At 45.6% G+C, this 15,026-nt stretch overlaps 1 protein-coding gene across 1 annotated transcript in view; it reads right to left on the minus strand.

Annotated features, from left to right (window-relative positions):
* The window catches only part of LOC147747124 (MOB kinase activator 3C), a 243,447-nt gene extending 228,809 nt beyond the window's left edge, over positions 1-14,638 (minus strand). Inside the window, exon 1 of the mRNA XM_086952381.1 lies at positions 14,418-14,638. The gene's annotated coding sequence lies outside the window, so the exon portion shown is untranslated. The remainder of the gene's footprint in view (positions 1-14,417) is intronic.
* Between the last annotated feature and the right edge of the window lie 388 nt (positions 14,639-15,026).

A 15,026-nucleotide genomic window follows, 5' to 3' on the forward strand; every position in this document is an offset into this window, starting at 1 on the left:
GCGCTGAGTTTAAAAAAAAACCGCGTTACATGACGAGCTCAGCTCGTCATGAGCGTACGACAGGCGTAACTCATGACGAGCTGAGCTCGTCATGAGCGTCGAAGTGGTTAAAGCTCTTCACGGCAATAGTCCAACCTTCATCTCCACCAAGATCCAATGCTACATCCCTTCTCGAGATTTACAATCCTTCCACTCGAACCTGCTGGCAAGACCCTCTTTCAAACGCAAGAAGCACAGTGGCTCTAGATTCGCCATCTTGGTCCCTCAATTTTGGAACTCCCTCCCTGTGGATTTAAGATCGGTGACTTGCTATGCCCAGTTTTGAAAACTGCTTAAGACACAGCTATTTAGTCAAGCATATGGTGATCTAATCTAGTTCTCTGCTATGCTTCTCCCCCCTGCGCCCTTAGCGCCATGAAACTGTCTGGTGAACATGAGCTCTACAAGTTCTTTTAACATAACATAACAAAACATAACATGACCCTGTGCTAGCCTCCCCGAAAGGCAGCGAATGTCACGTGCAAGGAGCCAGTCAACACTCACAAAGCAATAGGTCTGGCCACTCGCAGAGATACGCGCCGTGAGGGAAACGGCTTGCTGGAACAATTGCTGGGGAAAACGACATCTCCTCTTCCCTACCCGCGCTGCGAGGGCACCGGCTGCTGGCTACACTCCTGACGGTCTGGTCGCAGCGGGAACTACATCCCCCAGCTGCCCCGGCCGCCGGCGTAACACCTGTGACGGCATCCCGGCGCCCGGAGGCGCTACAAGTGTGAGGGGCGCCTCCCGCCCCGCGGGACGTGCGCGGACGGCGCCGGACGGAGCCCGGGCAGAGGCGGCCCGTCTGTGGCCGTCCAAGGACGACGAGGGACGGGACGGGCCTTCCCCCTAACATCGCCATTCTGCTAACATGGGTAAGCGTAAATTGCCCTCACCATCTAATGGAGGGGGATTAAAGGCTAAAGTACCCCGAAATGCTCCCAGTATCATCTCCTATTTGACCAGAGAAGTAGGGGCTTTGACCACTGAAATACCGAACACTGAACGTGAACTGGGACTGGTTAATAACAACCCTCATATAGAGGAGGGGGGTAACTCTTCAAAACCTCAGGTTCCTCTGGAGCCAAGGATTACAATTGAACGCCCAAGTCTCCTGTCACACCTGATGCATTTTCCTTGTCAGATCCCCTCCCTGGAAACTGTGTCATTGAATCTAGAAATAGCACTCCTGAAGTGACTACAAACCCGCTAAGGTCTCAGCGTAAAAACCATCATAAAAAGGGGAAGAAAAAGGACCTGGTAGCTGAAAACCCAGTTACCCTGAGCCCTCTCGAATCTTCAATCAAGGATATGGTGGAAACTATACTCACTGAAAGAGTGGAATCTATACTGACATCTATTGCGAGTGACATTGTTGAGACAGTAAAAGATTGTGTTGCGGGAATCCTAAAAAAATGCGAACGCCTAAATACTTTTATGTTAGCTAAAGACCCCTTATCTACTGTAGTCTCGGGTGACACTATGACTCCTTTGGGGGTTCAGCCTCCCAATAAGTCCAGTAAGCGGGTTGAGAGCCTAGCACCTTCGATTCCTGTGGAAATGGCTCCCGCTGAGCCCCCTGGTAATACTCCACCCCCCCATCTTATTCAAGCAAACAAGGGATCTGAGTTACGGGGTAGTTCTTTATTGTCTAGGGAATTAGATACAAGGAAAGGTCCCATTACAAGTATTACAAGTAAACCCCTGATCACCCAACCGACCATTAATCTGCCCCCGGAGGTTACCCAGTACGTTGCTATTATTATCGTCCCATTTCCCTTCTGCCTTACTTGGCGAAGGTCTCAGAAGCTCATGTTACCGGGACTCTGAGCTCCTTTGTGGAGTCTACTGGCCGCCTCTCCTCCTGTCAGGCAGGTTTTCGCCCGCTGCACTCAACCGAGAAGGTGGTAGTTTCGGTGATGGACAAACTGAGGGAGGGCATTGACATCTGCCTCCCCCAGGCCCTGGTCCTCTTAGATCTGTCCGCCGCGTTCGACACGGTGGATCATGACATTCTGTTAACCCGTGTCGAGGCGGCGGGCATTGGGGGCACGGCCCACGCCTGGCTCCGGTCCTTTCTAACGGACAGGGAGCAGGCTCTCCATCTGGCCGACTTTGCTGCCCCTCCTCGCAGAGTGACATGCGGCGTTCCCCTGGGCTCCTCTTTGTCTCCCCTGCTATTTAATTTATACATCTCACCCCTTATTTTTTCTTTACAGCAGATGGAGGTCTCGGTGTTCAATTACGCCGACGACCTCCAACTTATTTTTAACCTTTCCCATCTTCCCTCCTCTGCCCAGAATTTCCAGAGGGTGATGCTCTTCATCCAAGATTGGATGAACTGCAACCACCTCAAACTAAATCCCGACAAAACCGAACTGGTTCTGACTGGGAGTGGTTGCAGTCTCTGGTCCCCATCGTTCTGGCCCGACTCACTTGGTCCCCCTCCCCTACCGGTCCAAAAGGTCAAAACCCTGGGCATCTTTATCAATTCCCAGCTCTCCCTTCATACGCAGGTTCACTCAGTGGTGTCCTCCTGTTTCTTTTCCCTTCGCACTATTCGTAAGGTTTCTCGTTTCTTTTCTGTTTCCGCCCTTAAGCTTATCCTCATGGCCATGGTGCTATCGCGCCTTGACTATGGGAATGTGGTCTATAATGGCGCCCCAGACTACTTGATCCGCCGCCTTCAACAGATACAAAATCAGGCTGCCCGCCTGATTTACGGACTCCCTAAATTTCACCATGCCACCCCTCTGCTGCAAACTCTGCACTGGTTACCGGTGAAGGAGAGGGCTCTCTTCAAGTTGGGCTGCATGACTTATCAGGCTAGGTCAGGGACTGCCCCTGTCTTTCTTTGTGATGTCATATCACCTTACCTCCCGGCCAGAGAGCTCCGCTCATCTCACCAGGCCCTCTTGACAATCCCCCGCTTTAGGAAGAAGAGGTCCGGAGGGACGAGATTTGCGGTCCTAGCCCCATCCTTTTGGAACTCTCTCCCTTTTGCCCTCAGAGCTTCTACTTCCTATGCGGAATTCCGTAAACATCTTAAGACCTTCTTGTTCTCCAGATCCCTAGCAGTTTAGCCTCCGTCACTATGTCCACTGGTTCACCGCTACCTAGCGCCATGAAACCGTCCCGGTATAAGCGCGCTTTACAAATATGTTAAAATTCAAATTCAAATTCAAATTTATGGTCAACATCCCCCCCCTCGCTGTTGGTGAGAGTGAATCATCTGAGTCCGTACTCGAAAACATCAAGACCTGGTGTGACGAAAATTGTTCAGGGGAAAAGAATATATCTCATAGCATTTTAACTGGGAGACGAGTGAGATGGTTGGGCCAGACAAAAAAATCTACAAAAGGAGATTGTCTCATAGTTAATTTTGCTAAATCGAACGAGGCATCTCGCCTTTTTTGGGATGCCTCACAATTAGACACCCAGGACCAAGGGATACGAGCACTACCATTGGGCTTCTTCTACCCAGACACTGGATCAGGTACTATGGGAGGGAGGCCTTCCCAGTTTAGGAACACAGCTAACCCGAGGCACCCAATGCACATTTCACCTCCCTATTCAGGTAGAACGCAAATGTATAGTTGGGCCACCGTAAAACCAGGTTTACGTCCAAAGCCTCCTAGCGACCTTAGTTGTAAGAATTCAGAGGCCCTGGTCCTCCATAACTGTTTCTCTCCTTTGTCCCAAGTGGAAGAAATAGACTGACTGGTTGCCCCCCATAGTAGGTCCCAAATAAATGATAATAAAGAAACATCTGTCAGGGGGGGGAGGAGGTGAAGGTAAAAATACTCAGCTGGAATATTGCGGGGCTACGCTCCAAAAGAGAAGATAACAATTGGCTTAATTTTTAAAACAATACGATACTATAGCTTTACAGGAGACCTGGGATAGGGGGTGTAATTTTTGGATGGCTGGATATTCCTCATATTTCGTCCCTGCATGTAGCTCGCCGGTAGGGAAAGATAAAGGGGGTCTTATATTTTTATTATCAGTTAATATGGCCGGGACCATCAAAAAGCTAGACACCTCTTCTGATAACTATTTAATAGTGGAATTAACTAGAAAAGATAATGCCAAACTTCTGCTAATACATTTTTACAATTCTATCCTAGATGGGCAACCTAATGAGCACCTCTGCTCACTTGGATCCTTTTTAAATGGATATAAAGAAAACCAAACCACTTTCGTCCATTATATATTAATGAGGGATTTTAATATTCACGTGTGCAATTTGAACTGTCAATATCAAGACCTGGAGGGCCCCGCATATTCAGTAGCTCAACACTTTGAACATAGTTCTAAAGGGCAGGCGTTGGAGGAACTTATTTCAAGGGTTGATCTGTATGAACCAGGATTTCATGATAATAAAGAACGTGTTGTAACATATTCTGCGAGGGAATCAAAATCGATTATAGATTATATATTTATTTCCCCGGGACTATTAAGCCACGTCATTTTTTATAATGCTGTTGTATCAGTTTTTAGCGATCACAACCCGGTAACTCTAGAATTAGACAATAGCAATAACTTCCTTAACAAACCTACTAATATAGAAGCAGTAACCGCCCTTGAACCCACAGACCAAGGTAGGAGGCTGAAGTGGAGTAAAGTTATTCCTGAAAATTTTGCGAATACTATCACCCAAAGAGCTGTAAAAGAATTAGGTATCTGCCAGGATCCATCCAGTCAGGGGGGGGAAGTAATCTCCTCATTTGAGTCCATTTGTCGCCTAGTGGACAAGGAACTTACGGTAAAATCCAGACAAAAAAAGATCCTTGTTAAGGGGTGGTTTGATAGTAACTGCTCAAGAGCACATAGAAAGCTTTTGGAGGCCCTTAAAAAAACACCTAGGGATAAACAGCAGGTAATACAGTTAAGGAAAGAATATAAAGCTATAGTGCAAGCGTGAACTAAAAAGGGAGGCATGGGAAGCCCTTATGGACAAGTTGACAATGAGGGATAGCTCTAGGTTCTGGGCCATTGTTAATACCCCTCTGTTCTCTGGCGTAGAAAATTGTATACTAGAAGCTAACATCACAGAAGAGGATTGGTCAGGCCTTTTTAAATCTATATATGGCAGTGACCTGGTTCTAGAACCTTTTGAGGGTGACCCAATTACCCAATTGGGGCAACAAATTTGTTCCTCTGTGGAGGAGGACGAGAAGGCCATCATGACCACATCCGGAGGTAAGCCCTCTGGGCCTGATGGCGTCCCCACGGACATGTATAAAGAAAAACCTAGATATTGGGCCCAACTTCTAACAAATGATTTTAATTCCGCAGTAAGCTCTGGGTTCCCTGCAACATGGTCATGTTCAACAATTATCCCTATATTTAAAAAGGGGCAAAGAGGGGACCCTAGATGCTACAGGCCCATATCTCTTTTAGATTCATCCTTTAAAATTTAGGGGAAAGTCATTTTGGCAAAATTAGATGGCTGGGTTGCAGAGAAAGACCTCCTCTCTAACGCCCAATATGGGTGTAGGGCGGGTAGAGGGACCGAAGACCAATGCCTTAACTTGCACCTAATTATAAATAAGTACACAGTTGCCTCTAGAGGCTGGGTTCATGGATTTGTCCACAGCCTTTGACCTAGTCAATAGGTCAAGGCTGTGGACAATGCTACTGGATCTGGGCCTCGACAAGGAACTTGTGTATTTCTTGGCAGAGTTACACAAAGATCTATATGCCTCAATTAGAATGACCGAGGAGGGTAATTGCTCTGCAAAATTTAGGTCAGGGAGGGGGGTACGCCAAGGGTGTATACTTGCCCCAATTTTATTCACACTGTATATTAATTCTCTGGAAGAATCGCTGGGGAAGGCCACGCTTGATATTCCGCGTATGGGAGGTACGCCGACACCTGTACTCGGACAATACCGTCCTTCTAGCCCGGACACCTCTGGGCCTCCAAAGGCTATTAAACTCCTTTGGTGAGTTTATGAAGTCTTTGGACCTAGTGGTCAACGTGGGAAAGTCGCATGTGATGACAGTGGGAGCTAGAAAGTAAAGCACAACCAGCTTCCACTGTAATGGCAATGTGATTTCCAGAGTTAAGGTTTTTACATATTTGGGTGTAGTATTTGATGACAGAGGTGCTTGGGTCCCCCAAATCAAGTCTAAAGTTAACTCTGTTAGAGGATCTTCTGCTACAATCTTGGGCTTTGCAAAGCGATTAGGAGGGAAACCCTGCGAAGCAATTATGGCCATCTATAGAGCAAAAAGAATCGCCATTGCCAGATATGGGACAGCAATCTGGGGTTACAAAAACTCTGAGTTAATCCAAAATGAAGAAAACAAATTTATGCTCGCCCTACTTGGTTTACCCCAATCTTCAGCCACTTTCTCAATCCACCAGGAGTTAGGTATGGGTTACATTGCTGATATGATTAATCTGGCACCCATCCTATTATGGGTAAAACTCTGGTTGAATCCCAATCTCACACTGAACCACCTTATACTGCGGGACTGCATGAGCCTAGAGAAAGCCAGGGATATCCAGTGGCTATCTTACATTAAAACAACCACCAAGGACATGCGTCGACCAGAAATCTTCACAAACCATGAGGCCCTGGTAAAAGCAGATTTAAAATGGATCAAAGTAAATTTTATTAAAGTTAGAGAGCAGGAGTGAGAGATGGAACAAGTAAGAAAACCTATGGTTAGGGGGCACTACTTTTGATCTCGACTTTGTCTATCCAACCTTATCTTACTATTGTAACGATTCCGTTCCATTGTTGGGTTTTGACAAAGTTTAGATTTAATCAGTTACATAGATTATTTACTGATTGTAAAACATGGTGTAACCCAATGGATGCCACCCCCTTGCAGGTGTGATGGCTTTTCACTGCAGGATACTAGCCATTTTATGTTCTTTTGCCCTTTGTATAGGTCAGCCAGAAGAAAATTTATTGTTCCATTGTTAAAGGAAAAGGGATTCCTGCAAGTTAAACCAGCGCTACTTTATTTGCAGCTATTGGAATCCCCAGTAATTATGTTTGGAGTGGCACATTTTATAGTGGCTTTTATTTGTCGTAAAAAATTGAACATGAGAGACTAACTGACATTGTTTCTGTACATTTATTACATCAAATGAAATATGTTTTTTAAAAGAAAAACAAAAATTGCACATGTGTATATATATATTTTTTAAAACCTTTTTATGTGTATTAATGTAATTCCTCATTTTCTGTATTCCGACTTTTATGATTTTTATTAATCGATTAAAGTGGTTTTGAACTTGAACTTGAACAATAGGTCTGGCCTTGATAAGCAAGGGTTCATTTTTAAAAAATGCAAGCATATGCCACCAAAAAACTAAATAAAACAGTCCACTGCCGTAGCTTAGATAGCCATACCCTCACGAAAAAAGAAAACAAAAATCATTAAAAAATGACTATTGCATATCATTTTTGCATTAGAAATAGAAGTATGGGTACTTCCTTATAATTTCCAAGAATTTTCATTGTTTAGTTACAACCATAAAAATGTTACAATACAATCAATTATTAAAAAGATAAGAAAGAGATCCATTATTGACCAGATGCAAAGATGAGATTGTACAATAATAAAAGAAGCCATAGTTGTAGTCTGCATATAAGTATCTAAAACCCAGCAACCTGACTGATATGCTTTGGGCAGTGGGTAAAACGATTCAAGTGCAAAGTGCAAATAATTGATGCCCGAAGGGTGTTGGTGGGTTAAAATTATGTCAGGATGAGCCTATACGGGAAGCATATTGGCGATGAGACTGATGGGAGTTTGGCAAGAGGGACCACTCTCTCTCATAGAGTGTTGCACTTACCAGGGGCGACCCTTGACACGCCATTTCCAAATTCTAGGTCTCGCTGTGAGATAGTCCGTTATCAGTTTTTGAGAGAAGATAACAGAGTGAGGATCTGCAGGACGGGGTCGATGTTGGTCCTCAAGCTTCTTAACACATTTACCACACCTCGATAGGGATCTTGTGTCAGTGTGAGAGAAGCACAGTGACAAAGCCTCCAGGAAGAGCATGTTTCCTTCTTTAGGTAAATTGGTTTCAGGAGACATCTGGGGACGAGACAACAGTGGAGAAAGTGTAACCATGATTTGTTTTCTTATAATTGCAGAGTCTGCAGGCCCCCTCTTTGCCCAGTTGGGCCCATGGGTTAAAGTCAGCTACTGGTAGGCCTAATAAGTGCATAAATAAAATATCTCTCTGGACCCGTCTGTTTATACCTTCTGAAAGGTATGTCTGCGGCTTCCCTGTTAGGTAGGAATTGTTCAAGGGAGATGTTTGAGGACTTTAAGGAGCTGGTGTCCAGCAAGTTTGAAGTTGGTTTTAGCTAAGTGATAGCGTCTGAGTTTTACTCTCAACCTTTGAATTGTAGAGAGGCTATTGCTTTTTTAAATTGTTGGTGCAAAGGGTTCCCAGGGCTCACAAATGTCTCTTTTAGATGAGCTTTGTGTGTGTTTGCAGGTGCTTTTAGGACCCTTATATAAAATGTTAAGGTGTCAGCCTCACAGGTGAAGGATTGTCTTGGGAGGCCCAGTTCCAAGCATAGTCTGGTCCTCCGTATGTATCTGGACAGTTGAAATACTCTCTTGTAGGCCATGCATTGAGCGTGTTCTAGGTTGGGGGCGCAGGCCTCAGTAAAAGCCTGTTGCCCCTAGTGTAGTGCTGGGAGAAGAGAGGCCTTCATGACCTTCAGTATGGGTACAGCCAAGGCTCGGTTTAAGATCTTATTGAGACAGGTCAGGTAGTATATGATGGCTCCGGTTTTCTTTTTCAGGGCAGCTAGGAAGGCCCTTGGTCTGAAGTCTCAATGAAGAAGGCAGAAAAAAGCCCTCAGCGCTTTGGTATGCGGAGGCCCTTCAGATAGAAATAAAAAGCTGCAGGCGACGAGAGGAAATGGAGACATAATTATGAATTCCATGAAGAAGAAGCATATAGACTTTCTTTATCTAAATACAAAGTCCTTCACACTAAAGAAAAACAGCATTTTTTACCTCCCACATTGAATACTCTAAAACTTTGCGAGGGAACATTTCCAGGTGATAAACAATCTAACTAAGCAACCAGAAGTCAAAGGAACCTGTGATAGTCAAAACTTTTGCAATACCAAAGTCCAACAATTCAAGAATAAAGTTGATCAAATTTACAACGTATTCAACTATTCTCAAAAAGGTAACTTCAAAAGTGGATAACCTCATTGGTAACAACAATATGACAAACAACATCTCCCTGGCCTCTTTGCGTAATTTCACCCCAGTCACGTCAATTTATTTGTACCACAAAGCCAGGGTCTCCGGATAATCCTTTCCCCATGCTAAAATGAATCCCGGAATGTATAGCAAAGGTTCTGGGAAGTATCTTCAACTCTATGTTCAATACAGAAATCTTCCCCATTACATGGAAGAGGCCATCCATTCTTCCTCTTTTAAAAAAACCTAGCCTTGACCCAGAAGATCCCTCCAACCACCGACCCATTTCTAAACTCTCTTTCCCAGCTAAAATAATAGAAATAATCATGAATAGTCAACTGACTCAATTCATAATATATAAATATCTATTGGACCCTACACAATTTGGGTTCAGATCAGAACGTAGCACTCTGATTAAAGCCACCGATGAACTTAAGATCATTTTAGATGGAGGAGGAACTGCAGCTCTGATCCTGTTGAATCAGCAGCTTTTGACAACGTGGACCACCCAACAGCGATTTTTCACCTGTAGAGCCTTGAAGCTACCTAAATCCTTTCTAAAAACAAGCATTTACAATGCAATGGTCTCGGCATCATTAAAAGTAGAGCTATTGGCATTGCTCATGACATTTCTTTTTTTTCCTTAAATCATAAATAACAGCACTCTGCACTCAACAGCACACACCACTCTGCACCTGCACTCACTGCTCTGCACACTCACTCTGCACTCACTACTCTGCATTCTGCACTCGCTACTCTGCACTCACTACTCTGCACTCACTACTCTGCACTCACTACTCTGCACTCACTACTCTGCACTCACTACTCTGCACTCACTACTCTGCACTCTGCACTCAAACTCTGCACTCAATAGTCTGCACACTCTCTACTCTGCACACTCACCACTCTGCACTCACTACTCTGCACTCACTACTCTGCACTCTGCACTCACTACTCTGCACTCTGCACTCACTACTCTGCACACTCACTACTCTGCACACTCACTACTCTGCACACTCACGACTCTGCACACTCACTACTCTGCACTCACTACTCTGCACTCACTACTTTGCAGTCTGCACACTCACTACTCTGCACTCACTACTTTGCAGTCTGCACACTCACTACTCTGCACTCACTACTCTGCAGTCTGCACACTCACTACTCTGCACTCACTACTCTGCACTCACTACTCTGCACTCACTACTCTGCACTGCAATGCTCTCGGCTTTTGTTAAGTTAGAGCTATTGGCATTGCAAATGGCATTTTTTTTTGTGTCCACATTTATTTAGCCAATAAATGTACCTTTATTTGTCAATGCCTAACAGTTTTTAGCACTATACCTGACAGGATAAATTTACAGGAGTGCTATGCAGGCTGGGAGGTTTACCCACTAAAGAAAATGCCCAATGCATATTGCCTTGGAGAGCACGGATCGTAGACTTAAATGCTGACTTATGGTCATAAGTGCACACTAATTCGAAATCTACGCCGCATTTCCCACAGATAACCACAAAACAAAATGCACGCATATTTGGCGGAAGTTTCCATTACGAAACAAATTATTTCTTCTCATTAGGACCTGATGTGCCTGACCCAAATACGCACACGTACACTGGGCTGGACATTTCTCATTTAGAAAATCTTCGCCCAGCACAGTATATCACATCACACACTGAGGCATCTTTTGCGCATTTTTTTCATTTTTGAAATCCAGCCTCGTACATGCAACAAAGCATCTAATGGGGGACTGAGGCAGATCACTTTCTTACTAATGCCGCCCGCCCCCTATCCGGTTTTCTCCATGGCGGTGGGAGGAAGGTTCGGTTGCATAGTCTACAATGGTCTCGGCGTCCAAACAATGGAGATTGGATGTGTGCATGGCTGAAAAATGTACATGCAATTATGGTAATGTACGTGCACCCCAGGGAAACAGTGACCAGGGGGGTGGAATTCCTGGCTTGGGGTTTATGGACTCAGCAATGTCCACTCACAAAACAAATGAAGATGTCCGTGTGGGAATGAGAGAGGGCTGTCTGGATTATAAAAAGCCATGCATTTGAAGAACTAGGCCTACGTTTCTTCGCTAAAAAATAAGACTGCTGGAATCAAATCTGCTAGTCGGTCTCCAAATAATGAGTCACCTGGTCACAATGGGGGGCCCACACAGGGCAGTCAGACAGCGGGACACCTCCTTTTCTTGGAAGCTTCAAGAGGGGCTCCAGCACACCCTCAACTGAAGATTTTATGAGGGAAAGTCCTTGTAAAAATGTTATTCCTGGGCACGTGCTTTCCACCGGGCCCAATGGTGGCAGACAGTATTTAGGTAGGTAGCTGTGAAAGCTGGAATCCAGTCCCCCGGTGACCATAATATTGAGGAACTGCTACTGGTTGTTTAAAACCAACAACCTGAATTATGAAGGTCACCTGAGGGACGCGCATGCTAAATGCGATGCTGTTATTTTATTTGTCCTGGGATAAACAGCATGCATGTTTACAAGGATGTAATGCATCAACTAAACACTGCATTTATGTAAAGGAGCACAACATCATTTCGTTGAAAGCGAGTTCCAAGACGCAGCTGCCATCCCCACAACAAAGTCCGAACAGTATCTTGCTATTAATTGGCACTCCAGACCTCCGTTTGGCTAAAGTACCCAAAAAAACACCCGCCAGCGAATATCGAAAGCCCCCCACACGGCGCACACAACGGATCTTCCAAACAGGCATCACCACATTACTATCTTTTTTAAATACATAAAAATACAAACCGCAATATCTATTACACCTTCTTAAACATTCGTCAAATTGGGGAGGGGGGAGGGTGTTAAACAGCCCTCACCCAATGCGAAATACAAATAAATCTATTTACTGCTCTATTTCTTAGATCAACAAAATAAAATCGAAACAAAGTTCCAGGCACTACAGAATGTCTGAACCCCTCGCGGCTGTTAGTCATAAAGCAAACACTTACGATATTAAGAGGACGAGGGAACTGTAGTGGGCTGGGCAGGCAGCAGAAGGCAGGGCAAGGCTAGTCAGGCAGGGGCGAATAATACATTAATTAATTTAAATTATGGCCTGTGACGGATGTGGGACAGTCTCTGGCGTAGAAGCGTGGCTGGGTCCTGGAATGCCACACCTCAAACTCATGCCCACTTTTAATTGTGTGCGCTCAATGCGCATGACCAACAATTCAATCAGGGTATTAGTAACCAGCAGCGCCCCTCCCCCTCCTACCTCCCCGCCCCCACCCGGCGCGGAGACAAATGTGCGCCGCGCGCACGCATCCTGACTCACTATTTAATATGAAGAGCCTCGAGGCCCGCCCAGGGCCCCGCGGGTGAGCAGCAGTTGCACCATTTAATAATAAAGAGGGAAGCGAGCCTCTGAGGCCCGGCCGGGGCCCAGGCGTGCGTCCCATTTATTTATTAAAGAGTCACTGGCTAGTTATTAATTCAAAGAAGCTGCGCACACGGGAAGTCAGGCAAAGTCGCCTGTGACGGGGGCGGGGCTGCGTACGTAACCGGAAGAGAAGGCGGAGTGAAAGCGTCTCGTGATGCCAGAAGGAGAGCGGAGTCCCTCAACATTGAGCTGGTAACTTACAAATGGCTGGGGGGGGGGGGGGGGGCTCGGTTCTCTCGTTGTGTGTGTATGCATGTGTGCGACGGCGGGGGAGAGGGGGGGGTGCACTAGTGTGTGTGTGTGTGTGTGTGTGTGCGCGCGCGCGCGTGTGTGTATGTCTGCGGAGGGGGGGTGGGTGACTCTGTATGTATGTGCGTGGCCGCTTCTGTGTGTGTGTGTGTGTGTGTATGCGCATGCGTGTGTGCTTCCCAGGAGACAGCGCCTGGCCACAGCGCGCGTTCCAGTTACAAATCGCCTGGAAGGATGCGCGCGGCCGGGACTGTCTCCTGGGAAGCATAGTCGCTGACAAAAGATCTCGGCGGAGACGCGCTTCCGCGCGTTGACGCCGAGACCTAAACAGGGAAACCATTGTGAAGTTGGAGAATTTCAGCTCCAATACCTTCTCTCTGCCTTGGGGATCTTCACTTAGCCCCACTCTTTTAAATTTATATGTAACAGACCTCGCCCCTCTGATTCAATCCTTTGGCTTTTCTCTCACCTCCTAAGCAGATGATATGCAGACTGTGCTATCTGCCGCTAATGATGCTAATTATACCAGCTTTCAGCTTCATAATTATGAGGGATATTGGCACATGGATGGGCAAGCACTGCCTTAAATTGAATTCTGATAAAACAGAGGTGATCTTCCTGGGAAACAATCCCCAATTCTGGACTCTTGCTAGCTGGCCATCAAAAATGGGCCTGTTCCCTTTGTCCACCTCCAAAGTCAAGAGTCTCGGGGTGATACTCACTGCCAAATCACATTTCAGCAAGCAAGTCAACGCAATCCTATCATCCTCCTTCAACACTCTCAGAATCATTAAAAAATCCTCTATTTTCTCTCCATTAACTCCAGAAAAACAGTTATATCTTCTTTAATCCTATCCAAAATGGATTATTGTAATGGTCTATACATTAATCTTGAGGCACAATATATTAGGAGACTACTGGCATTACAGAACTCTGTGGCTAGATCACTTCTTGACCTCCCCAAACTTCACTCAGTCTCTTAAGCCATTAAGTATTTGCACTGGCTGGCGATTAGAAAATGTATTAAATTCAAAGCACGCTGCCTTACATTTAAGGCCTTGCATGATACAGAACCAGAATTTCTAAAACAAGCCATTTCTTGGCATGTCCATAACAGGAACCACAGATCAAAGAGACCCTACAAAGTCACCACCTTCAGATTAAATGAAACTAAATGGGGTGGAAGTTACTTCCGTGCTGGAGCAACCAAACAGTGGAAACCCTAGCCAATACACATTAGATCGGCTTTCTATCTACAGGTCTTCAGAAAGCTCCTAAAAACCTGACTTTTCAATCTTTAATCCTTTTTATAGCTTCTCTTGTGCTCTCTGCTAAGCTAGCTAGCGAGACATCCTAGGGTATACACATTTTCTAATATGACATAACAACACAACCATACCCCCAGATAGTTGTATTTCATGGTTGTTTTAATGGTTGCAGCCCCAATTTGCCATGTTAGAATTTCTTTCCTCCTCACGCAAAAGTTCGGGTCTTTCAATAGTTTCCCGGGACTCGAGAAACTTACTTGGTCTGTTCACTATCCGAGGGGCTTCTCCTCTTCAACCCACTGTGAACACAGAGTCCTCACTTTTCACGTCCCTCGCGCTCTCCTCCCGTGGGGAAGACACCACACGCCGTGTCCATGGAGAGGAGGGCACACATAAAACGCACACACACACACCCCAGACCCGTCTGCGCGCGGCAGCATCCCTCGCTGAAGCCAGAGCCGCTTATCACTCTGAGACAACACCAGCCAACGCGCTTCCGCATCCGCGAGCCGTGTTTAGGAAGGAAGGGAGGTCACAGGATTTAGTAAAAAACCTGTCAATTAATGATGAGCGTCACCGGCAGCGCGCGGCGGGGTCTAAACAGTGACGCGGCATCTCACGCGGACGGCGGCCTTTGCGCCGGTCACTTGGTTTAACAGTACTGTACATTGTTTACATACAACTATAGAAACACACAACTTGACTAGAGGCCGGAATGATGGTTTCACGTCTGCTGCTCTCACAAAGACCCCGCATGGTGTCCAGCGTTACCCTTCTTAAATGCCCTGGGACTATTATATATATATATATATATATATATATATATATATATATTCAATGAAAAAACCATAGGTTATAGGCCATAT

This window comes from Lissotriton vulgaris, chromosome 1_1 (genome assembly GCF_964263255.1).
Source record: "Lissotriton vulgaris chromosome 1_1, aLisVul1.2, whole genome shotgun sequence".
Classification (NCBI taxonomy): Eukaryota; Metazoa; Chordata; class Amphibia; order Caudata; family Salamandridae; genus Lissotriton; species Lissotriton vulgaris.